This window comes from Sorghum bicolor, chromosome 8 (genome assembly GCF_000003195.3).
Source record: "Sorghum bicolor cultivar BTx623 chromosome 8, Sorghum_bicolor_NCBIv3, whole genome shotgun sequence".
Classification (NCBI taxonomy): Eukaryota; Viridiplantae; Streptophyta; class Magnoliopsida; order Poales; family Poaceae; genus Sorghum; species Sorghum bicolor.
In genome coordinates this window covers 16,905,693-16,931,555 of record NC_012877.2, presented here as the reverse complement: position 1 = coordinate 16,931,555, position 25,863 = coordinate 16,905,693, and the positions used below count along the sequence as shown (strand labels likewise).

The 25,863-nt window shown below is 41.3% G+C and overlaps 1 pseudogene; it reads left to right on the top strand.

The window, feature by feature from the left end:
- LOC110429713 lies at nt 11,534–12,067 on the top strand (annotated as a pseudogene).

Genomic DNA, 25,863 nt, shown 5'->3' with positions numbered 1-25,863 from the left:
GGTCTAAACAAGGAAGCTGCTCTTCACCTCGACATTGCTTCAGGAGGCTCATTCACACACAAACTCACAGATGAGGGGAGAGCTATCCTAGAGAGAATTCTTGAAAATACCCCTTACACAGGCATTTATGATGAGTTTCCTGAAGAAGAAAAAGAAGTCGAGCCTAATCCTAAACCAAAAGATGGGGAACTTGCAACCGAGTTAGAAATTCCACCTGACCCATCTATTAATTTGGTTGTAGAGAAACCTCCTGATAAGGAAATGCAAAACCAACTAAGGGATGATGAACCACCACCTTTAGAGCATCCCTTTGAATTCAAGAAAGATCTTTTTGAAGATTATGGAAACACATCGAATTTTCCTATCCAAACATGACCTCTAGCAGGGACCACTCAATACATTCTAAGAGTAGAATCTGTTGACATAGAACACATCAAAAGCCTTTCGGCTATTCAAAGTTATGAATGGCTAACAGAAGCAGAGCTGTCTCTTGAGGTAGCTCGAATCATCACTCCTTCAACCATTCTTCTATGCCAAATTAGAGGGTCCCCTAGGAAGGTCCACTACAATCCATATGTTGGGATAAATGTTATTTCCAAGTAGTTAGCTGACACTCTTTCTTCCAACGAGTCCATAACGCCATCTCCAAAACTTTTACAAAGTCCATCTAGATTAATTCTAGAAAGCCATGGGGTATTAAGTGCAGTTCGTGTTAGAATAAAGGACTCTGGAATATGTCTAGAGTTTCACATTTTTGACATACCAGAGATTCCTCTCTTCATTGGCAGACCAATCATGAAACTTCTACAAGAACAACCACAACGAGGTCATTTAGACTTCAAGGTTGGGAATTCCACTATTGTTGTTCCTCTTGCTAGATCAATTAACATGAGAGTGGAACCCAAACTTGAACCAGATCTTATTGAGGAGATCTTAATGTTGACTCAAGAGGAGATGGCCCAACCATTCTTTAATCATGAACACTTTGTTCAAGAAGAAGAAGAGTTGCTAGAACCCGTTGAGCCAGACAAAAATGAACAACCTTCACCTCCTTCAATAGAGTTAAATCCTCTTCCTGCTGGCCTTAGATATGTCTTTTTGCACAACAACCCAAAAACTCCAGTAATTATCAGTGACAAGCTTTCCGATTATGAAACACAACAACTTGTCACTATTCTTGAAAGGCATAGATCAACATTTGGCTACTCTCTCGAAGATCTCACGGGCATTAGTCCCATTCTCTGCACTCATCGTATCCCTATTGATCCCAATTTTACACCTTCAAGGGAACCACAACGGAGACTTAACAATGCTATGCGAGAGGTTGTTAAGAAAGAGGTCCTCAAACTCTATCATGCTGGGATTATTTATCCTGTGCCACATTGTGAGTGGGTCAGCCCTGTCCAAGTAGTGCTAAAGAAAGGAGGTATGATGGTCGTTAGGAATGAGAAGAATGAACTTATCCCTCAACGAATTGTTACTGGGTGGCGTATGTGTATTGACTATCGAAAACTCAACAAGGCTACAAAGAAAGATCACTTTCCGTTACCCTTCATTGATGAAATGTTAGAATAGCTTGCAAACCACTCTTTCTTCTGTTTCCTTGATGGTTATTTTGGATATCACCAAATCCCAATCCACCCAGATGACCAAGAAAAGACTACCATTACATGCCCGTATGGAACTTATTGTTGGGTATTCTTAACATCATTACCAAAAGTAGACTAAGTTCTAAATCTAGCAACGGTGCCAAAAATGCCAAACCTATCCCTCACACCACATAAGCCAAGTTGTCATCCCCAGCATGACATGAGAGACGTGGTATTGAAATATGCAATTGCTCTTCTAAATAAATAATCAATGGGATCTGCAAGCGCACAGATTAATACCGATGTAGCATTTTAACCGGGAAGTATTCCAGGTATGGTTATTTATATTTTTACTACTGGGAAGGGATTAGTCAATCATCACTATTGATTACAGAATAGAATATGAGATTGAGCATCTATCATTGCATGTATAATTGAGAACATTATATCTAACTCATCATACAGGGATAAGTGTCACATAAAAGATATATGAAATGATAATAGTGACAAGGATAACTAATCTGATCTAGCCACATAATAAATATGATAAGCACCTCAATTAGATACTCTAGAAAGTCATTAGCATGGTATTAGAACAAACTACAAGAATATTCCCTAAGTTATTCTTAACTATATAGTCTAGCATATCATAGTTAGTGCAAGCATACTTAGCAATCATTGCGAGACAAGACTATGCCCATGCATAGTGATATTAGCAAGGAATATGAGAAACATAGCAATCACTCCCCTGTAATAATGTTGCTCTGCCAGCCCAATACACGAGAGGGGGACTATATAAGAATCAATGAAGCTGTCACTATCACGAACTACCCCACGATCTGGCATATTGGGTACAATCGCAGATAAATACGGTATAAGCACCACGCCTACACAATATCTATCATTTACCCATGGATCCGATGGATAAACGCTATACGATCCTAAGCATGTATATAGATCGTATCTAACTAAGCCAAGTACATAACTATGATAAACTAAGAACAATATAATCTTGAATATAAGCAAATAGAGCAAAGTCATAAGCAATATATTGAAGTAGAACAAAGTCATATTCATAATATTGAAGAACAAAGATAATTAGAAAGCAATTAGAAGCACAATTAGAGAATTACCAAGAATCCTCCTGACAGATCCGGAAACCAATCGAAGATTGACTCCTTCTAGTTCTAATCCTATGTAGCTATGCTAATCTAGATATCTAATTGATGTGGTGGCTCTAATCTTGATCAGAGGCTTCTTCTCCCTTGATGGAACAATGAATTAGGGTTGAGAGGCTCTCTCCTCCAGGGGCCAGGGGGTCTGGTTTTATAGTCCCTTCAAGTGAATATGGGCCCTTGGATCAAACCGACATAGATTGTATGGTTTAGATTCATCCTTTAGGTCGGTGGAGACTTCCCACAAAGCAGAGTCCTGATTGGACTTAGGGGCAGGGCGGGCGCCCTGTCTCTAGCCCCGATTCGCCTCCGCTTCGGTCTCGTGGCTTCTGGAGTCTTCTAGATGTAAGATAATTGCACAGCATGTTAATATCTTTACGTAATCCTGACATGTGGGCCTTTCTTCCATATTTCCTGATAACCCCCTGCAGAAATAGACAAACACCAAAACTCGTGGAATTCTGTCAGATAAAACCCTAAGTCTAGATCTTGATTTCATTTGGATCCTTTTATTTATTTATTTGATAATTAAATTTGATACTTAAGGACCGTCAACAAACTCCCCCAAGCTTACCTCTTGCTCGTCCCTGAGCAAGGATAGACTCAGCTATGGATCAGAAGTTGCTGCAATATCTTTAAAAATTTGACGGTACACATGCTCTTAAATAAGATCTCATCTCTAAGTTAGAGTAAACTGTCAAGACTTAAAACTTACTTACTTTACCTTCACCATGGGACTTGTAACTGTCACTTCTGTCTTGAGTGGTTAAAAGATAGAACAGTCTAGCCAAGTGCCATGTCTCTTATTCTTGATCAGCTATAGCTCTGGGGGTTTTGCAGATTTTCAAATAAAACTCAGAATTCCTTGTATGATTCTCTCAGGTCTCTCTTTTGTGGTATTTTTGGATCCTTACCAAGGCATTGATGGTATATGCCTTCTCTCAAGATATGTGGTATTTGTGGTATGAGGCATAGTAACATTGCCTTCTCTCTCATCCTACTCTAATAAGGCTTTAATATCTGGAGCTCATAGGTGGGAGATAAAGTATACATACTTACAAGACATGTATTGCATAGTCAAACCATGGATCCAAAGTAACAAGTCAATAAGTTTAATCAAGATGTGCATGTGTGGCGAATGAATGGTATATGGTGATGATGGTGATAACAATGGTGAAAACAATGGTGAAAACAATGGTGGTGAAAGTCTAATTCTACTTTGCTCTTCTGAGGGGATACATACCTTCCTTGCTTTTGAAACTTTATGAGGAGAATGAGATGCTCTTCTTTTTCTTTTCTCTCAGGTGGGTATCTTGCACCCCTAATTCTACTGTCGGACACTTGTCCATTTTTACCTCTCGTCTCACTTTTTCTTTCCTTTCGAGGTTCCGAGCACTTGCTCCTTTTTATTTCCTCGTATTATTCTTCTCTCTCTCTTTTTTTTAGAGCATTCATCTATTGAGATAATATACCAAGTGGTAGTAACAAGATAACTTGAGCATTTATTTCACAAGGGAAAAACAAAAATATTTTTGGTTATTCTCTCCCGGATTAGGAGTAGAATATTTTTAGGTGGTTCTGGAGATGGAAATGAGTGGATGTATGTGGATGGTACTTCCGGAGTAGAAGTAGCATATATGAGTGAACGTGCAAGTGAAATCTTGATTTAACCACATGACAAGCTCCTAAGGGTCTACACAGCTTGACCATACTCAATGCTCATAAGCAGTAAATAGTAAATGTGTGGCTCAAAGTCTAGCAAGCATGTATATATGGCTGTGGTAGGAATTTAAGCTCTCATCATACAGGAACTCATCATGCAACATTTTAAAGATTTTCAAAGATAAATTCTCCAGAATTCTAGTATCTCTAGGAACAGATAAACAGCAGCTCAACCTTCCTATATCGTATCCGTTAACAACTTAGACTTCAGATCAAGTTTTCATCCCACAAGTTTAGGTCTAGGGCAAGCTTTAAATTATAACAGTTATGTCTAAACTTGAGAGAGAACTTAAAATGTGCAAATTAGGCAGAGCAACTATTCATCATATCCATGCTTAAGTTTTATTAGATACAGATTAGCATAGCCACTTTATTTATTAATTAAACACACTAAGTAATATATATATATAAGCATAAAATCTTTATTTAGTTTTCCCATAGTTTATGTGTATTAATATTCTAAAATAATATAAATATAAAGATAGATAGATAGAAATACTTATCGAGATAAATGGGGGTGCTCTCCCCCAAGCTGAATTTTGACGTAATTTCTCTTGATGTAGCTAGCAGGTGGCAGAGGTGTATTTGAAAGCAGCATTCTGACAGCGATTAGAATGTCCTCCGTCTGCTAGTCTTCTTGATTCTTAAATTCTGTGGAGCTCAAATAGACAACAAAGCTTGTGGAACTGATTAAGTGTTAGCATAAATATCTAGCCTTTATCATCTTGAGACTCCTTAATAATTATTACTTCCTGTTTTTATATTTTTATTTTATAAAGCAGAAAAAATATTTATTTTATTTTTATGCCACCACAGTGAATGTACGTATGGGTTTTATGCCACTCGTCTATTCACATGGGGCTTACTATTTTTCACATTTTATTTTCTTTTTAAGACAGTATGAGCATGTTTAACTAAGTAAACTATTTAAAATAATTGAAAGAGAAAGGATAACTACCAAGTTTACCTCTTGGCAAGGCGTTCGGTGTTTTTAAGTCCTCCGAATGGGACTCTCCAATTTCTTAATCGTCCTGAGGTTCGTTGGGTGGCGTAGTCGGTACTTCCGGCAGCGCCTCCTCTTCTTGTATAGTTATCTTCATTTTCCACACCTGACTCGGTGCTTCAATCTCCTCTGGATAATTCTGTTTAAACTCTACGTCTTCTGACCTTACAACTTCTCCTTCATAGTCTGCCCATCCGTCCTTGATGATCTGCCTCCTCTGGTTGCGGTTGCGTCTCTTTCTGACCTGCTTAGATTCTTCAACAATATAGTTAGGGTCAGTAAAGTAACGGCGTACCTTCTCTGAGGGGAAGTGCATATGGACTTCTCCGGTTCCAATGTAGATAATGGCTTTAACGGTGCTGAGGAACGGTCTTCCAAGGATGATGGGTGGATCATACTCGTCTTCTCCCATGTCAACAACTTGAAAGTCTGTGTAGACAAAGTGATCGTCTATTTTGACTGGGACATCAGATACTATTCCTTGAACTTCTCGAAATGTCTGATCTGCCATCTGGAGCTGAATGTATGTTGGTCTTAGTGGCATGGTCCCGAACAAGAGCCGATAGGTGACTGCGGCCATTATGTTGACGCCTGATCCGGTGTCACAAATTGTCTTGTAGAAGTTGTATCCATTTATGGAGCAGTAAATGCTTAGCATTCCTGGGTCGTCCTTCTTGGTCAAGCACGGTGACTTAAGTTGGTGATCTTGGCCTCCATGGACTACAGTGACCATCTTAGTTGACTCGGTCCACACTTGCTTGTTCCTATTCCTCCTGTTGGTCCTCTTCCTTGATTGACGTCTGGATTGATTTGGAATTTGTGTAGTCTTGTTTTTGAAGAAAAATGTTTCCTTCTTCCCTTTGACGTAGAAACTGATCTTAGCAGCACTGGCGTAGATGATAGCTCCCGTGGTGTTCAAAAATGGCCTCCCTAGGATGATAGGTGCTCTCTCATCATTTCCGGTCTCTACCACTACGAAGTCTGCTGGTGCATACAAGGTACCAACTCGGACACAAAGGTTCCTCACTATTCCTTTTGGAAAAGTTATCGTCTGATCTGCAAACTGCAAACACATGGTTGTCTCTAATAAAGGATATGTAAAGAATTTCTCATAGAGTACCCTGGGTATAATGTTGACACTGGAGCCAAAGTCACAGAGTGCTTCTGGGAAGTCCACCATGCCGATGGAGATCGGGATGACGGGGCGTCCTAGATCGCCTCTCTTGACCGGCAGACGGTCAGTAGAAAATTCATTGACGGGGTTACTCCAATTACCTGCATCAAACATGTCTACAAGATTTGCAGATTCTAATCCTTCCGGTTGTGATGGTATACCGGGGTTAGTAGTAGGAACAGCAGCAGCTATCTGATTTAACTGAGATTCAATCATTTTATTAAAGCTAATTTGATTCTTGATGGCAGTAGAGAAATTATCCATTCTATTATTTATATTTTCTAGCATTTTATCATTAGATGCCAATTTCTTAGATAGGTTTTCCATTAGCTTTCCTTGATCAGACACTAAATCTCTCAAAGGTGGAAAATTATTATTATTGTTGAAAGAATTGTTACCTTGATAATTACCTGAGTAGTTAGGCCTCTGTTGATTTCAACCTTGATTTTGTTGAGGACGGTTGTAGTAGTTGTTGTTGTTATTGATGTAGTTCACATCCTCAAGTATCTCAGGGCAGTGGTTGCCTGAGTGTCCAGTGTCTCCACACTCCTCACAAGTCATGTGAGAGTCGTAGATGTGCATAACTTCTTTCTTATCTCCAGCTTTATCATCGAGCTTCTTCATGAGCAGGTCTAGCTTTGCAGACAGCATGTCTACCTCCTTCAGCTGATGCATACCTCCACCTCTCTTGCTTGTCTGGGTCCTCTCTTCATTCCAGCTTTGATTGGACGCCATCTTCTCCACAAGAGCTGTGGCTTGTGGTATAGTAAGTGATAAGAATGCTCCTCCAGCTGCAGCATCCATGGTCTCTCGGGCACTGTTGCTGAGCCCATGATAAAACGTCTGCATCAATAGCCAACTCTCCATTCCATGATGGGGACATTCTAGGATGTAGTCTTGAAAGCGCTCCCATGCTTCTGGAACAGATTCATCATTTTGTTGCTGAAAACTTGTAATCTTCCCACGGAGAGCATTGGTCTTGCCCATGGGAAAGAACTTTGCCAGGAAGTTTGTTGAGCCGAGTGCCCACGTAGTATTCTTCTCCTTTGTAGCGTAGAACCACTGCTTCGCTCTTCCTAACAGTGAGAATGGGAAGAGGTGAAGTAGTATAGCGTCTTTGGAAACTCCTGCTATGGTGAATGTGTTGCAAATCTCCAGGAAGTGTTGTAAATGAGCACTAGCATCTTCGTGTGCCTTCCCACAGAACTGGTTGGATTGCACCATGTTGATAAGTCCAGGCTTGAGCTCAAAGTTGCCATCGATCTCTGCAGCAGGTCCAGTGCGGATGTTGTCCGTAGTGGGAGCTGAGAACTCGCGGATCGATTTGTTCGCCATGGCTTCGAACTCTGAAGACAAGTTCCGGTGATCTTCTTGATTGGATGAAGCTTCTTCGTGAAGTGTTGATGATTTCTTTAGCTTGGCCCTCGTCTTCTTGAATAATGCTTCAGGATTGTCAACAAAATTTCCTGGAAGATGTCTTCTATTCATACATTCCCCTGCATAAGATAAAATAGAAAAATATCGGGGTAAAACTGTATGAGAGAATAGATAAGCTCAATCATATTAGTGATGCGAATGATAACTCAAAATCTTTTATTCCATTCCTGATTGGTAATCAACCTTCCCCGGCAACGGCGCCAAAAATGCTTGTTGGGTATTCTTAACATCATTACCAAAAGTAGACTAAGTTCTAAATCTAGCAACGGTGCCAAAAATGCCAAACCTATCCCTCACACCACATAAGCCAAGTTGTCATCCCCAGCATGACATGAGAGACGTGGTATTGAAATATGCAATTGCTCTTCTAAATAAATAATGAATGGGATCTGCAAGCGCACAGATTAATACCGATGTAGCATTTTAACCGGGAAGTATTCCAGGTATCGTTATTTATATTTTTACTACTGGGAAGGGATTAGTCAATCATCACTATTGATTACAGAATAGAATATGAGATTGAGCATCTATCATTGCATGTATAATTGAGAACATTATATCTAACTCATCATACAGGGATAAGTGTCACATAAAAGATATATGAAATGATAATAGTGACAAGGATAACTAATCTGATCTAGCCACATAATAAATATGATAAGCACCTCAATTAGATACTCTAGAAAGTCATTAGCATGGCATTAGAACGAACTACAAGAATATTCCCTAAGTTATTCTTAACTATATAGTCTAGCATATCATAGTTAGTGCAAGCATACTTAGCAATCATTGCGAGACAAGACTACGCCCATGCATAGTGATATTAGCAAGGAATATGAGAAACATAGCAATCACTCCCCTGTAATAATGTTACTCTGCCAGCCCAATACACGAGAGGGGGACTATATAAGAATCAATGAAGCTGTCACTATCACGAACTACCCCACGATCTGGCATATTGGGTACAATCGCAGATAAATACGGTATAAGCACCACGCCTACACAATATCTATCATTTACCCATGGATCCGATGGATAAACGCTATACGATCCTAAGCATGTATATAGATCGTATATAACTAAGCCAAGTACATAACTATGATAAACTAAGAACAATATAATCTTGAATATAAGCAAATAGAGCAAAGTCATAAGCAATATATTGAAGTAGAACAAAGTCATATTCATAATATTGAAGAACAAAGATAATTAGAAAGCAATTAGAAGCACAATTAGAGAATTACCAAGAATCCTCCAGATAGATCCGGAAACCAATCGAAGATTGACTCCTTCTAGTTCTAATCCTATGTAGCTATGCTAATCTAGATATCTAATTGATGTGGTGGCTCTAATCTTGATCAGAGGCTTCTTCTCCCTTGATGGAACAATGAATTAGGGTTGAGAGGCTCTCTCCTCCAGGGGCCAGGGGGTCTGGTTTTATAGTCCCTTCAAGTGAATATGGGCCCTTGGATCAAACCGACATAGATTGTATGGTTTAGATTCATCCTTTAGGTCGGTGGAGACTTCCCGCAAAGCAGAGTCCTGATTGGACTTAGGGGTAGGGCGGGCGCCCAGTTGGACAGGGCGGGCGCCCTATCTCTGGCCCTGATTCGCCTCCGCTTCGGTCTCGTGGCTTCTGGAGTCTTCTAGATGTAAGATAATTGCACAGCACGTTAATATCTTTACGTAATCCTGACATGTGGGCCTTTCTTCCATATTTCCTGATAACCCCCTGCAGAAATAGACAAACACCAAAACTCGTGGAATTCTGTCAGATAAAACCCTAAGTCTAGATCTTGATTTCATTTTGATCCTTTTATTTATTTATTTGATAATTAAATTTGATACTTAAGGACCGTCAACACTTATGCATACCGACGAATGTCGTTCGGATTGTGCAATGCTCCAGCTTCTTTCCAACGGTGCATGATGTCTATTTTCTCGGACATGATTGAGAAGATCATGGAGGTTTTCAAGGATGATTTTACCGTATATGGCAAAACCTTCGATCATTGTTTGGAAAATTTAGATAGAGTCTTGCAGCGATGTGAAGAAAAGCACTTAATCCTAAACTGGGAGAAATGTCATTTTATGGTTCAGGAAGGAATAGTGCTAGGACATAAAGTGTCCGAATGTGGTATAGAGGTGGACAAAGCAAAGATTGAAGTTATTGAAAAACTTCTACCTCCCACGAATGTGAAAGGAATCCGTAGCTTTTTGGGACCTGCAGGGTTCTATAGACGCTTTATCAAGAACTTCTCTCAAATTGCTAGACCCCTAACTAGTCTCCTAGCTAAGGATGCACCTTTCGTCTTTAGTGATGAGTGTCATGAATCTTTTCAAACTCTTAAGAAAGCACTCATCTCAGCCCCGATTATCCAACCACCTGATTGGAATCTTCCTTTTGAGATCATGTGTGATGCTAGCGATTTTGCGGTTGGTGCCATTTTAGGACAAACCAAGGATAAAAAGCATTATGCCATATCCTATGCTAGCAAAACCTTGTCTGGACAACAGCTCAATTACACTACAACTGAAAAAGAGCTTTTGGCTATTGTCTTTGCTATAGACAAGTTTAGATCTTACTTAGTGGGGGCAAAGATAATCATCTATTCAGACCATGCTGCTCTCAAGTACCTCCTCACTAAGAAAGATGCTAAGCCTCGTCTAATTCGATAGATTCTTCTACTCCAAGACTTTGACATAGAAATCCGAGATAGGAAGGGAGTAGAGAATTCCATAGCCGACCACTTGTCTATGCTTCAATATAAGGAAACACATGATGAGCTTCCCATAAATGACTACCTAAGGGATGACACTCTACTTAAGATAACACATGCAGATCCATGGTACGCAGACATCGTAAACTTTATAGTAAAAGGCTATGTCCCACCTGGTACAAACAAAAGGAAGTTGCTTCACGATAGTTGTTTCCACCTTTGGGATGAGCCATATCTTCCGAGTCTGTGCTGATGGACTCTTGAGAAGGTGTGTTCCTATGGCTGAGGCTACTCAAATTATGGAAAGATGCCATGCCTCACCATATGGAGGACACTATGGAGCATTCCGGACACGTGCTAAAATTTGGCAAAGTGGCTTTTTCTAGCCAATGATGTATAAAGATACAAAGGACTTTGTCAGGAGATGCCACCGATGTCAAAAACATGGGAATATCAACTCACGAAATGAAATGCCTCTCAGAAATAATCTTCAAGTAGAACTTTTCGATGTATGGGGCATTGATTTCATGGGGCCATTCCCTATGTCCGGGAATTGTGAATATATCTTAGTAGCTGTGGACTACGTGTCCAAATGGGTAGAAGCCCTACCTTGTCGATCAGCTGATTCAAAACATGCCATGAGAATGTTCCATGAAGTAATATTTCCTCGCTTTGGTATACCCCGGATAGTTATAAGCGATGGAGGTTCGTACTTCATCGACAAAATCTTCCGGAAGTACCTAGCCAATCATGGAGTTCGACACAACATCGCAACACCATACCATCCTCAGACTAGCGGTCAAGCCGAAACATCTAACAAACAAATTAAAAATATTTTACAAAAGACCGTTGATGAGATGGGTAAGGGGTGGAAGGACAAACTTCCTGATGCACTTTGGGCATATAGAACTGCATTCAAAACACCCATAGGCATGTCACCTTATCATCTTGTATATGGAAAAACTTGTCATTTGCCTGTGGAAGTAGAGTTTAAGGCTCATTGGGCACTCAAGAAATGGAACATGGATCTCCACCTCGCTAGCGAGAATCGTCTAATGCAACTATCTGAGCTAGAAGAATGGAGAGAGAAAGCCTACCACAATTCAAGGATATATAAAGAGAGAACAAAACGATGGCATGATAAGAGAATCAAGCACAAGGAGTTTAAGCCTGAAGATAAGGTTCTACTTTTCAATTCAAGAGTTAAGCTCTTTGGGCATGGTAAGCTACGAAGTAAATGAGATGGACCATACAAGGTTATTGACACTTCAACACATGGAGCTATTACCATCTAAGACGACATAGGTAACACTTTTAAGGTAAATGGTCAACGCTTGAAAATCTATCTCGAGCCACAAAACAACCGGGTAGAGGAACTTGATGTGATTGAGTTCATAGAATTCTCATATTAAGCTCTGATGAGCTCTAGACAATTACCTAACCCTTAACATGCTCCACAAGCTTTGTTGTCTATTTGGGTTGTGCAGGATTTTGAGACTTAAGAAAAGTAAGACCGAACATGCAGGACACAAGAGTGAACGACTATGTCAACATCCAGCTTGGGGGAGGCATCCCCACGTGTATCTAGATATGTATTACTTTTCTTTCTTGGTTTTATTTACTAGTATTCAGAAATAGATAAATAAATAAAAATGCATAACCATGAAACCAATCAAAGTTTTTCTTTTGAGTAATATACAATTGTTTTGTGTAATCCTAAGTTTTAAATAAAATAAAAAGAAAGTTTGATCCAAGTCTAGGTAATTGACAAACATGATATGAGAAGGTCTGAGCTACTATTTAACTTGTTCCAAGTTTTGCTAGAGTTCTGGAGATTTTATCTTTTGAAAATATAAAAAAATTGAGATCCTGTTTGACATAATACCTAGAGTCTTATAAGATATAAATATTAAAACTGTGAGCACTTGCTTTCTCAAGCCATTGTTAATTCTTGTAGTTTTGGTTGAGAGAATTATCATGCTCCCAAGATCAAGATCTTTTTGTTTTAAAAATATAAAAGATTCACTCTTCCGAAGTATTATTGCGTTAGAGGCATGGTACTATGCAAAAATTTTATTCGAAAAAAAAGAAGTGAAACGAGAGGTAAAAATGGACAAATGTCCGAAGTAGAATTAGGGGTACAAAGATACCCACCTGAGTAGAAAAAATGGACACGTGTCCGATAGTAGATTTAGGGGTACTTGGTGCCCACTTAAAAAAAAGAAAGAAAGAAAAAAAATGATAGCCCATGGTCCCTCTAATAAGCAATATGCCAGTAAGAGATGACAAACTTTTCAAAAAGGTCAAAGGTCTTGATCTAGGAGTATGACATTCCTCTCCCTTGCTTCGAGCATTGACATAGCAAAATGCAAAGTAAGTATGCTAAAACTTTTAAAGCTCTACTTATATATCTTTCAAGAAGAAGGCAAATGCCTTAGTTTTATTTTGCAGACTTATAAAAAACTCCAGAACAAAGGTAAGACAGAAGAACTTGAGACATAGTGCTTGACTTGATCGTTCTGTTTTTCAATCACTTAAGACCTTAGTGATAACTTAAAAACCCTGAAGGAAGAGGCATAAAAGTAACCCCTGTTTTTTTTGCTGATTTTAGCTTTGCTCAGGGACGAGCAAAGGTTAAGCTTGGGGGAGCTTGTTGATGGTCCTTAATGCTCATATTTAACCGTCAACTAATCATGGAAAAGGACTTATATACAACCAACACCTAGACTTAGGGTTTTATCTGACAGAATTCCATGAGTTTTGGTGTTTGTCTATTCCTGCAGGGGGTTATTAGGAAATATGGAAGAAAGTCCCACATGTCGGGATTACATAGAGAAATTAATGTGTCGCGCAATTTTCTACCATCTAGAAGACTCTAGAAGCCACGGGAACGAACGGGAAGGCAATCGGGCTCGGAGGCAGGGCGCCTGCCCTACTCTCCTGGGCGCCCGCCCTGCTACAGTACCCAATCAGAGTCCTTTTCATGGATCGTGCTCCTGCGACCTAAGGGATCAAGGAAAACCATGCGATTAATGTCGGTTTGATCCGACGGCCCAGATTCATCTGAAAAGACTATATAAGCAAGGCCCCTTGGCCTCTGGAGATCATACCTCTTCTACAGAATCAAAGTTAGGGTTTCAATTCTTCATCCAAGTAGAGACGATCCCTCTAGTTCATCTAGTTCTACCTCTAGTTCATCTAGTTCTACCTCTAGTTCATCTAGGTCTAGTTCTAGTTCCTCTAGTTCTAGTTCTAGTTAGTTCTTGTTGTAATCTAGAAAATAGGGAGAGAGAAGAGGAGAGCGGAGGAGGAGGAGCCGGATCTGTTGGATCTTCCTCAACATTGTACTTTTGCAGCAACTGGTTCGTTCTTCATTGTTCTCCAGGTTCTTCAATTCATAATTCTTGAGTTCTTTAATTACTTTTATTTACATTCAAGTTATTTATTGGATTCTCGCTTGCATCAAGTGCTCTAATCTTTGCAACATTAGAGTAGTAATTAAAAGATTAGACGTGGTGTTTAGTCTTGCAATTACCTGGAATTGCACCCAATCCTGCGGATTGTTTTGGTAGCCCTAGGGTAGTGACAGCCCTAACAGTCGACGTATTCCACCTCGTTCGGATCGGTGTTTGTAGGTCCGTAGTCAGAGCTTCCTAGCCCCCTTCTCATCTATTTCTGTGGTTAGTGTTCTGATGTCCCGAAATAAATAATCTTTGAAGTAATTCTTGATTCTTAGATCAACTAGAGAACTCTCAGGAAACTTCCTCTCTTCCCACCAAAAATAGTTATATAGTTATCCTTGGGCGATGTTGAATCTTAATTAGTACACTCACGTTCCATGTGGAAAATCGATACTCTGGAATACTCCCATGTCAAAGCTACATCGGTATCCGTGTGCTTGCGGATTTTTCTGTTTGCGTTTAAAATACCCAACACTCCCACCTAGCTATCACTACTAGTTAGCTTAGATTAGGATTTAAGCTTTACTTTGATTATCATTTATCCTATCTATCGTTTACCCCGTAGTCCACTAGTTGGTCCTAGGCCACAGTAAACACGAGGATATCTCCTCTCTCTTATTACACATCCTAGCTTACTTTCCCTTGGGAAAATATAAATTACGATACCTTGGATACTCCCGGGTGAAGTGCTAAATCGGTACATTCTGTGCGCTTATGGAATTATCTACTAGTCTAGAATTACCACACTCCTGGCATCCCTGGTGACATCGCTATTCTAGCGGTGCTGCTAAGATTTGTCAATAAGCATTTCTAGCGCTGTTGCCGGGGAAAGCATCAGTCTAGGAGTTTTTAATAAGAAAGAATCTAGAGTTTACTATCACTTTAGATATCAACTAGTGTTAGGGACTAGCCCCTCACTTGTCTTGTTTCTCGTTATCATTAAAATTTAGACAGTGTATTAACGGTTTCCAACTGCCATCAACTTCATTGAAGATCCTGAGCAGTTGTTGAGGAGAGCTAGTCGCCGTCTAGTCCCACCTTAGAGGTTCATCTCGAATCTCAAACCGTTCTCAGAGGGAAGCTCAGTTTCATCACCAGTTCAGGGAGCCATGGCCTAGAAGACCATCTTCGAGTACTCGGCCCCGTCTACCGACTATGTCGCAACGGGACCGTAGCTCAACTTGGGGGATGGTACCTTCGAGCTCAAACCAGCCCTGATCAACATGGTGCAATCTCAGCAGTTCTGTGGAAAGCCACATGAGGATGCCAATGCTCATCTCCAACACTTCCTAGAGCTATGTGACACATTCACCATCAAGAAAGTTGTAGCAGACGCCATCCGTCTCTGCCTCTTCCCGTGCTCATTGTTGGGAAAGGCGAAGCAATGGTTCTACTCCAACATGGCGGAGTGCACAAGCTGGGACAAGTGTGCCAATGCGTTCCTCAAGAAGTTCTTCCTATCAGGCAAGACCAGTGCCCTGCGGGGGAAGATCTCGAGGTTCCAGTAATAGGCTGATGAGACGATTCCCGAAGCCTAGGAACGTCTATAGGAGTACATTCGTGCCTGTCCTCATCATGTGATAGAGGAATGGCTCCTCATTCAAGGTTTCTACCATGGGCTAACCGATGTAGGCCGTAGTCACCTCGATGCAGCAGTAGGAGGCGCATTCTTGCAACAAAAAGTCAAGGATGCTAAGGACCTCATTGAGAAAATGGTTATCAACCAAGGACGGAATGAGGAACACCTCCAGCCCAAGAAAAGAGGTGTCCACACCCTCAGCGAAGTGGACATGCTCTGTGCCAAGATGGACGTCATGAAGAAAGTTGAGGAAAGTTCCAAAAAGGAACAAGAGGCCATCCAACCTTACGCCCTCATACAAGCCATCATAGCAGACACCTAGTGCGAGGTGTGCGGAGGAGGCGATCACTCGGGTAATGATTGCCGTGAGACAAAAGAGGAAGTGAGCTTCATCACCAACAACCACAACAAAAACGGGTACCGGCCCCCACAATAGCAACAACAAGGATGGAACTCGCACCCCTTCTACCAAGGCCAAGGTAATGGTTACAACAATAATTTTAATAACAATTTTAGTAACCAACCTTCCTTAAAAGATCTTGTCTTAGGCCAGACTAAAATCAACGATAGTATAAGTAAGAAAATGATGGCTAATGCCAAGATTCTTGAAAGTCTTAGTGAAAAGATGGATAGCTTTAACTCTGCTATGAAAAAACTAGTTGAGCTTTAATAAAATGCTAGAAACACAATTAGCTCAGTTAGCAGCAGCTGTCCTATCCTCTGAGAAAGGTAAGATTCCTGGGAAGCCTGAAGATCCCATTAAGGGGGTCACGTTGGTAAACACGCAGTTCACGAACCCGTGGCCAAAGTCTGTTTGGGTCCACAAGTTGGACTCACCATTCCCGGTCAAGAGGGACGACCTAGGCCTGCCCACAATCACCTGCCAGATCGGACCATAGATCTTCAACAATGCCTTCTGTGACCTTGGATCAGGAGTCAACATCATATCCAAGGTAACTTATCATAACATGTTAGTAGGTCCTTTGGACCCCACATTTGTACCTCTGCAGATGGTAGACCATCCGGTTCCCAGAGGGACTGGCATGGGACATCTTGATCAAGATCAACAACACATACGTCACGGTTGACTTCATCGTGCTGGACATGGGGTCCAACATCGACGTCCCCATCATCTTGGGACATCCGGTCCTGAGCACGGTGGACGCCACCATTTACATGGGGGCTACCCAGATCCACATGCAGTTCAACAGTGGATGGAGGGTAAGAGTTCCCTTCAATGATTTTAGAGTTAACATGCAGGAAGAGGAAAAGGCTCCCCAGCCCAAACCTCGCCGCAACCACCACCGAAGGAAGAACCGCTAGAAGAGCGCATCGGCCAAAAAGGCTAAAGCGAAAGAAGAAGAACCCGCTGAGATGCCAATAGAAGTCAAACAAGAATTGAGGGAAAAGGAGCTGTAGTCACAGTCCCCATCTCCAGGATCGACAGATGTCTCCACAGAATGAACATGACGAAGAGGTCCTCGCTCTACGGACCTAAAATACAGAGTCCTCACTGATAAGGTATGTCAGTATTTATCTGCATATTTAAATTCTACATTTTAAATTCTGCATTGCATGTTTAATCTCAATCTTGCATATTTAAAGTGTTTATCTTGCATCTTTATTTTTGCAAAATAATTTAGTCATTCAGAATAAAATCTTGAAGATAGTTTGCAATAAAGATCTGAGACATGGGACCTCCCATTGGGGGCTCGGCCGAGCCCCTTACTGGGCCCACAACCATCCTTTCCTATTTGGCTCTACTCTTATCGATGCTCTGATTCCAACACAGAACTTGGTTCCTCCCACGGAGCTCAAGTGGGGATCGGCCGATCCCCAACTTGTCCCCCTCTGCACCCTACTGTCTCCCTTTTTGCGACACACAAACATATAGAGCATCCCAATGCAGACAGAATCTAAAAAGCAGTGGTCCACTTACTTTAAGCATAGATTCCATCTTTTGCTTTTGGACCACTATCTTTCCACTTTCTGCAAAAAGGAGACACACATGCACAACTGATAGCTCTAGTCATGTCCCCTCTTTAGCCAAACATCTTTTTACCTTTCACCAAACACTAGGCTAGGGAATCTCTAAAAAGCAACAACATTTCTTATCACACATCCAGCATCTGCTTTATCAGACAACTGATGACATAAAAGCTAAAGCTGAAAAGCCCAAAGTAGGGGCTCGGTCGATCCCCTCTTTGGAGGCTTTCCAAAAATTTCCAACAAAGCTTGTCTCAGTAAAGCAAGATTCCCGGCCTCAAGCAAAATTCAAATTCAAACCCCATAGGGGAGGGATCAGCCGATCCCTATAGATGGGCCCCACATGGTATCTTTCTCCCCCTATAAATACCAGGGCAATGTGAGCTCATTCCTCAACTCAAACAACCCGAATTATCTCGAGCTCACAAGTCCCCTTCTTTCCTTCTTTGTTGCAAGTCTCTTCTCAAACTTAGTTTAGTTTTACCATCTCATAAAAAACACCTAAAATATTCAGTTTTAGTTGCATAGTAGTGGTAGTAGGAGTTTAGCTAGACTCATCACTACAGCTAAGATGAAGAAGAGGGTCATGGAGAAGGTCAATTCGGCCCGAGGTCATGGTTCCTCTCATAGCACTCAAAGCTCCAACGAGGGGAGCCACTCAAGGCAAGCGGATGTGGAGGTTCACCACTCCTTGGTACCTTATGCACCCCCTGCAAGAGTGATAGAGCCCAAAAGTGGCCTCATACTGAGTCCCAAGGAGCTGCAAAAGTATCACACTCTTTGCAACATCGCCTACGCCTCCACCGGCATCATTGACCCCGATCTCTTAGATCGCACAGGTATGACCTCTGAGTTTGAAACCGTTTTTAACACAATTGGCTGGGGTGGTTTTTGGATGATTCCTGAGTTGGGCATTGAATTGCTTACCCAAGAGTTCTTATGCACTTTGAAAACTTCTCAAAATTGGGTAACTTTTCGAATGTTCAATTTGGATTTTGATTTGACTTGGAGTGCGCTTAACACCGCTCTGGGTTGTGATCATGATTGCTCTTTTGATTTGAATTTTGCCTTTCGCGAATTTGATAAGACTAGATTTTGGAAGGCAATTTCTGGTTCGAGTGATTCTTCTGGTCCCACTGCCCCTGAAATTCATAACCCAACTTTGTGCTTTATCCATTACTCGATGTTTGTCACTCTTTTCCTAGAACCAATGGCTTTCATTTGCAAGATGTTGAGCTTAAACTGCTTTTTGCCATGGTTAAGAAGAGGAAAGTTTCACCTGCAAAAGTGCTAGTTAGATATTGGCGTGGTTATGCCACACTTGATACGCCAATCTATTTCACTTCCTTTATCACCCTTTTGGCTGAATCTTTTGGTTTGCTAGATTCCCATGAGTATGCTTGCATCCCTCATCTGAGAGACATTTTGGGGAAAGAGTTTTTCATTTGAATCGGTGTTCTTAAGAAGGGTCCTAATGGTTAGTTTATCATGGTTTATCCAGGCCATACAGCTGAGATCTTGCTCCCTTGTGAGCAACGTCAGCTATATAGGCTCTGCACACTAACCTTCAAGCTAGACCCTCGGGTAGAGCCAGATTTTGTAGGTACATGCAGGGTGACAAGAGGTATGTCACGAGCTGCCAGGATGGACGAAGCAGGCCCCTCACGTCTAGCAGGAGATGATGTTGAGAGGGGTGAGGAGGTAAGCACTATGGACAGATCATTGTCCATGGGCATACCTTCACCCCATTAGCACACCTCTCAGCCTTAAGGGCGAGATCCTCCAAGGACGGACAACGACGACCTCATCAATGACATGGGCACTATGCACAAGGAGCCGCAGGCGATTCTGCAGATTGCCAACATAATGCACAGATGGCGCAAGCATTTCGCAAAGAAGAACTTCGACTCCAAGCTGATTGGTTCCACCACTTCTATCCACCACAGTGAGCCAAGAGCCAGCTTGGGGGAGATCCTCTCCCCCATTCAGATGAGTATCTTGCTATCCACTCTTTTATTTTCTGCATTTATTTTCTACATCTTACATTTAAAAAGACCAAAAATATTTAGCTTGCTTATCTCCCTTAGTTCATGTTCATGAATGGTTATCTTTCTTCTAGAAATGATTAGTAGTTGCTTTGTTAATGTTTCTCTAGTGCCTAGTTTACAACTTAGTGCTTCTCCAAGTATGAACTACTTAGCTTCACTAGACCATCATGAACCTGAAACTTTGTGGGTTGCGAGTGCTAATAACTACATCTAAGTCCTTGAGGGATATGAGATAGTATGATAGGTGCTGCTATAATATTGTTCTAAGCTTGAGTACCAGAGATTTATTTTCTAAAAATGACCAAAACTAATTTGTTCCTCAATGGTTATAAAATTTCTACCAGAGCCAAATATACTTTACAATGTTGCAAGCCTTCTACATATGCTATTTGCTTTGTGTTGTGTGTGGTCAAGGCTTGTGACCCTTGTTTAGAGATTTATCATGCTCCTAAGATCAAGAATCAACCAGCCACAAACTCATTGCTACCTCCATCTTGGAAGTACGCATTTACCCATACACCGCACCACCATGTTGTTTCCACTCTGCGAGTACGCAACTCCATTCATACATATCCCTCTGCCACTTCTACTTTGGAAGTGCGCATTCATACCATCTCCACCATATGGGTTGCTCCATGCTTTAAAAGTCAAGCATTTCATTCTCTCTAAGATTAGGACTTGGTATATGAGGCATAGTTAAAGGCTAGCATGAATAAGTATTAGTTCCTTTCAAGTTATCAGAGATACCCTCTCTCAAAAAAAAGAGAGGGGAAAGAAAGCAATTAGACTCTAGCCTTGCCTCAGTAGAAAAAGAGAAGTCATCAATTAGAGGAGCAACCTATCCACCATCCATTCGACATATACTATCCACCATCCACTCTATTCCTTGCACTTGCACATCTTCATCTGGGAGTATGACACTTCTCTATAGGGATCCGAGTTTTGACTATGCAACATATGCAAAGTAAGTATGCCATCTCTTTCATCCATACCTTAAGCTCCACATAAGCCTGATGAAACTTTGAAGGCAACTTATTATATGCTTTGGTGAGGAATCATACACCATTGAGAGACTTGAGAGAACCATTTAAGGAACACTTTTGAATTCTTTTGAAAACTTCACAAAACCTCCAGTATGAAACTTGCTAAAGATCAAGAAAAATAGTGCTCCGGTCTAACTATTCTATCGTTCAACCACTCAAGACAAAAGGAAAATGCCATAAGCCCCATAGAGTACTAGGGTAATATGGGTGAGTTTTACTTAGCTAAATTTTTCATTCAAGGAGAAGAACTTTGTTGTGCACCTGGTACTCTTGAAATGTTAACATAGTAATTTTACCTGATCCACCGAGGCCAAGTCCTAATTATTTGCTTGAGACAAGCAATGTCAACAGGCCTCGGTTTCAAGGAAGATTAAACATTCATGAACACATTTTATCAATAACTAGTTCCACTTGTACTCTTAGCTTGTGATTTGCATGTAGCATGAAATGGCACAAAAAGCAACCAAGATGGGCCCACATGGAGGATCGGTCGATCCCCCTATGCCACCTCCTCAAGGTGCGACGTAGGCTTTATCCAAGGCAACCTCCTAGAAGCAATTCTCAGCCTTCGGATTAGAGTGTGCTTTCTCTCAATGGCTGAAATCAAGAGCACACGGATTCATGGGTCCACATGTCAGAAGAATCGACATGACAAAGTACAACAAGATGGAGAACCAGACTCTATGACAAGTGGGGACACTAGCCAATCGACCTAGGCTGGCCCCACCCGTCACATGGGGATAGGCCGATCCTCCCTGGTGGCCAGTCGAGGTCGGTTTGCTCCCACCGACTTCCCCGCAATTCACATATGCTGAAATGATGCTAGCCATTGGATTTGAGGTGGTTCCAAGGTTGGTTGTATCCAAGGGCTATCAAGCAACATCACGCGGATTGCTGACGTGTGTTGATGGTCCTTAAGTACTAAATTTAACCATCAACTAAACATGGAAAAGGATCAATATGCATCAAACATCTAGAATTAGGGTTTTATCTAACAGAATTCCACGAGCTTTGGTGTTTGTCTATTTCTGCAAGGGGTTATCAAAAAATATGGAGAGAAGGCCCACATGTCAGGTTTACAACGAGATAATTACGTGTCGTGCAATTTTCCTTAATCTAGAAGAGTCCAGAAGCCACGGGAACGAACGGCAGGCCGAACGAGTCTGGGGGCAGGGCGCCCGCCCACCTGCAGTAGCCAATCAGGCTCCGTCTCCTAGATTGTGCTCCACCGCCTTTAATCTTCAAGAATAACCGTGCGATTAATGTCGGTTTGATCCAACGACCCAAATTCATCTGAGGGGGCTATATAAGCAAGGCCTCTCCACCTTAGGGGAAGAGGAGAAAATCATTATCAGAGGAAGACATCAAAGTTAGGGTTTAGGAATTTCTCTCCAGTAGAGAATTAGAACTAGCTACTCACAATTCTTTCAAGTTCTATAGGATTGATTAGATAGAATTAGAGAAGTAGAGCCTAGCGCTCTGGATTTCGGATCTTCATCAATAAAGATTGGTATTATTTCATATCTTTCTCTACTACTTTATTCTAATTGCATTATGTCTCTATTTATTATGTTCTTAGTTTGCTCTAGTTCTATATTTGATATAGTTATGATTGATAATGAGTTTATGTATAAGTTTGCAAAGCGCTTAGCTCTTGACTCGAGGGAGTTAAGTGGTAGATCATATGTGGGCGTGGTGCTTAGATATTATTTACCTGCAGATGTATCCTATTGGCCGGGTCATAAGGTAGTTCGCGATGGTGACAGCTTCATTGATTCTTATATAGTCCACCCTCCGTTGATAGGACAGGCAGAATTTGTATTGCGGAGTAAGTCTTGCGATGTTCTGATTTACTTTAGCAATGTTCCTTATACATGAATAAAGAGTCTTTTATGCTATATATATGATTTTGTAGATAACCAGAGTAGATTGTGACTTAGTAGATAGTAGATACTCAGAATTCATTCTCTAGCTAATCCGACGTCACCTTACATTTATGTGGAGTAGTCTATTTCTAATCGATGTGTTATTTACCCATGAGCTTATATTTCATTTTCTTTATTATTGTGGCTTACCCCCTGCCAAAGCAAGTGATTGTGTGACGAGTTCCTCATTAGTAATCATGTTCTTGCAAGTTTATCTCTAGTTTATGCCTTGATAGATTTTACCTCTGTTTTCACTTTCGCCGTTCTCTTAAGCAAAATATAAATAACGAAACCCGGAATACTTTCCCGGTGAAATGCTACAATGAGGTATTTTATCTGCGCGCTTGCGGATAGAATATATTATTTTCTAGAGAGCCTCCATATTCATAAATACCTTAGTACACTCTATGCCATGTTGGGGATGACAACCTAGTATTCAAGTGGTGTTAGCAAGTGTCAACAACGTGGCGCTGGAGTAGCCCCTACTCCACCTCCCTCTATAAATAGCTGCTGGATCCTCACTTGTAAATCATCTCTTATTGCATCTTCATACTCATAAGCTTGAGAGATCAAGTTGTTGTTAGTCTAGTAGTGGGAGTTAGAGTTGAGTCGAGCAAGCTCGGGGATCTCCGGAGTTGCCTTCTAGAGAGTCTGGTATTGTTCTTGTATCTTTCCTTCATTACTTTACTTTAATATATTAGTCTTTCTTTACTTTGCTTAGTATTACTTTCATTACAACTTTGTGCAAGTCTCTTTATAGTCTTGTAGTGTGCTAAGTCTTAGTTGCATAGTTGTTATAGTGGATTGGTCCCTGGAACCACTCCTTGTGTGTAGATCAGCGTCCTAAGTTATTCTAGGAGCTCGAGCTAATTTGATCATTAGTGACAGTTGTAAGAGTAAGTGTGAACATGGTGTTCATACTTAGTCTTATTGTTGGTAGCCACTAGTCTTTACGGAAGGTCTGTGGGCGCACTGGCCTAAAGTGACAGTTTGGGTTCGGCATTAGGATTCCCACCACGTCAAGGCTAGTTTCTAAGTGTAGGGCGTACATAAGTTTGGTCTCGCTTGAGCAGGGGTTCTGTCTCCTTCTCATTTATTTCCTCCCCTCACACAAGTAGTAAGGGTCAATTTATCTATCTAATCTATCTATTAGGATCGAGTCCACCAGAGTTAAGTTAGCACCATAGGAGTCCTATACTCACTCGTTGTCCTCCCACCTAGCTATCACTACTAGTTACCTTATATTAGGATTTAAGCTTTACTTTGATTGTCATTTATCCTATCTATTGTTTACCCCGTAGTCCACTAGTTGGTCCTAGGCCATAGTAAACACGAGGATATCTCCTCTCTCTTATTACACATCCTAGCTTGCTTTCCCTTGGGAAAATATAAATTACGATACCTTGGAATACTCCTGGGTGAAGTGCTACATCGGTACATTCTGTGCGCTTGCGGAATTATCCACTAGTCTAGAATTACCACACACCTGGGATTTCTGGTGACATCGCTATTCTAGCGGTGCTGCTAAGATTTGCCAACATAGATATAGCCCTTTGAGTGCATAGATATTATAATTATTAGAACTGAAATAGGTGGCTTGCCTAACAATTAGAGCTAGAGCAAACAGCTTTTAGAGCCTTTTGTGTTACTAATAATCTGCTCTAGTGTCTTTGTTGACGGTCCTTAATGCTCACATTTAACCATCAACTAATCATGGAAAAGGACTTATATGCAACCAACACCTAGACTTAGGGTTTTATCTGACAGAATTCCACGAGTTTTGGTGTTTGTCTACTTCTGCAGGGGGTTATCAGGAAATATGGAAGAAAGGCCCACATGTCGGGATTACATAGAGATATTAACGTGCCGCGCAATTTTCTACCATCTAGAAGACTCCAGAAGCCACGGGAACGAACGGGAAGGCAATCGGGCTCGGAGGCAGGGTGCCCGCCCTACTCTCCTGGGCGCCCGCCCTGGAGTTGTAACCAAACACGTCCAATCTCGCGGATTACGCTCCACCGACCTAAGGGATCAAGGAAAATCGTGCAATTAATGTCGGTTTGATCCAACGGCCCAGATTCATCTGAAAAGACTATATAAGTAAGGCCCCCTGGCCCCTGGAGATCATACCTCTTCTATAGAATCAAAGTTAGGGTTTCAATTCTTCATCCATGTAGAGAGGATCCCTCTAGTTCTTCTAATTCTACCTCTAGTTCATCTAGTTCTAGTTCATCTAGTTCTAGTTCTAGTTCCTCTAGTTCTAGTTCTAGTTAGTTCTAGTTGTAATCTAGAAAATAGGGAGAGAGAAGAGGAGAGCGAAGGAGGAGCCGGATCTGTCGGATCTTCCTCAACATTGTACTTTTGCAGCAACTGGTTCGTTCTTCATCGTTCTCCAGGTTCTTCAATTCATAATCCTGAGTTCTTTGATTACTTTTATTTACATTCAAGTTATTTATTGGATTCCCGCTTGCATCAAGTGCTCTAATCTTTGCAACATTAGAGTAGTAATTAATAGATTAGACGTGGTGTTTAGTCTTGCAACTACCTGGAATTGCACCCAATCCTGCGGATTGTTGTGGTAGCCCTAGGGTAGTGACAGCCCTAACGGTCGACGTATTCCACCTCGTTCGGATCGGTGTTTGTAGGACCGTAGTCAGACCTTCCTAGCCCCCTTCTCATCTCTTTATGTGGTTAGTGCTCTGATGTCCCGAAATAGATAATCTTGAAGTAATTCTTGATTCTTAGATCAACTAGAGAACTCTCAGGAAACTTCCTCTCTTCCCACCAAAAATAATTATATAGTTATCCTTGGGCAATCTTGAATCTTAATTTGTTCACTCACGTTCCCTGTGGAAAATCGATACTCTGGAATACTCCCGGGTGAAGGCTACATCGGTATCCGTGCGCTTGCGGATTTTTCTGTTTGCGTTTAAAATACCCAACAAGCTTTCTGGCGCCGTTGCCGGGGAACGGTAGCTGTGCTAGTTTCGAACCAAGTCAT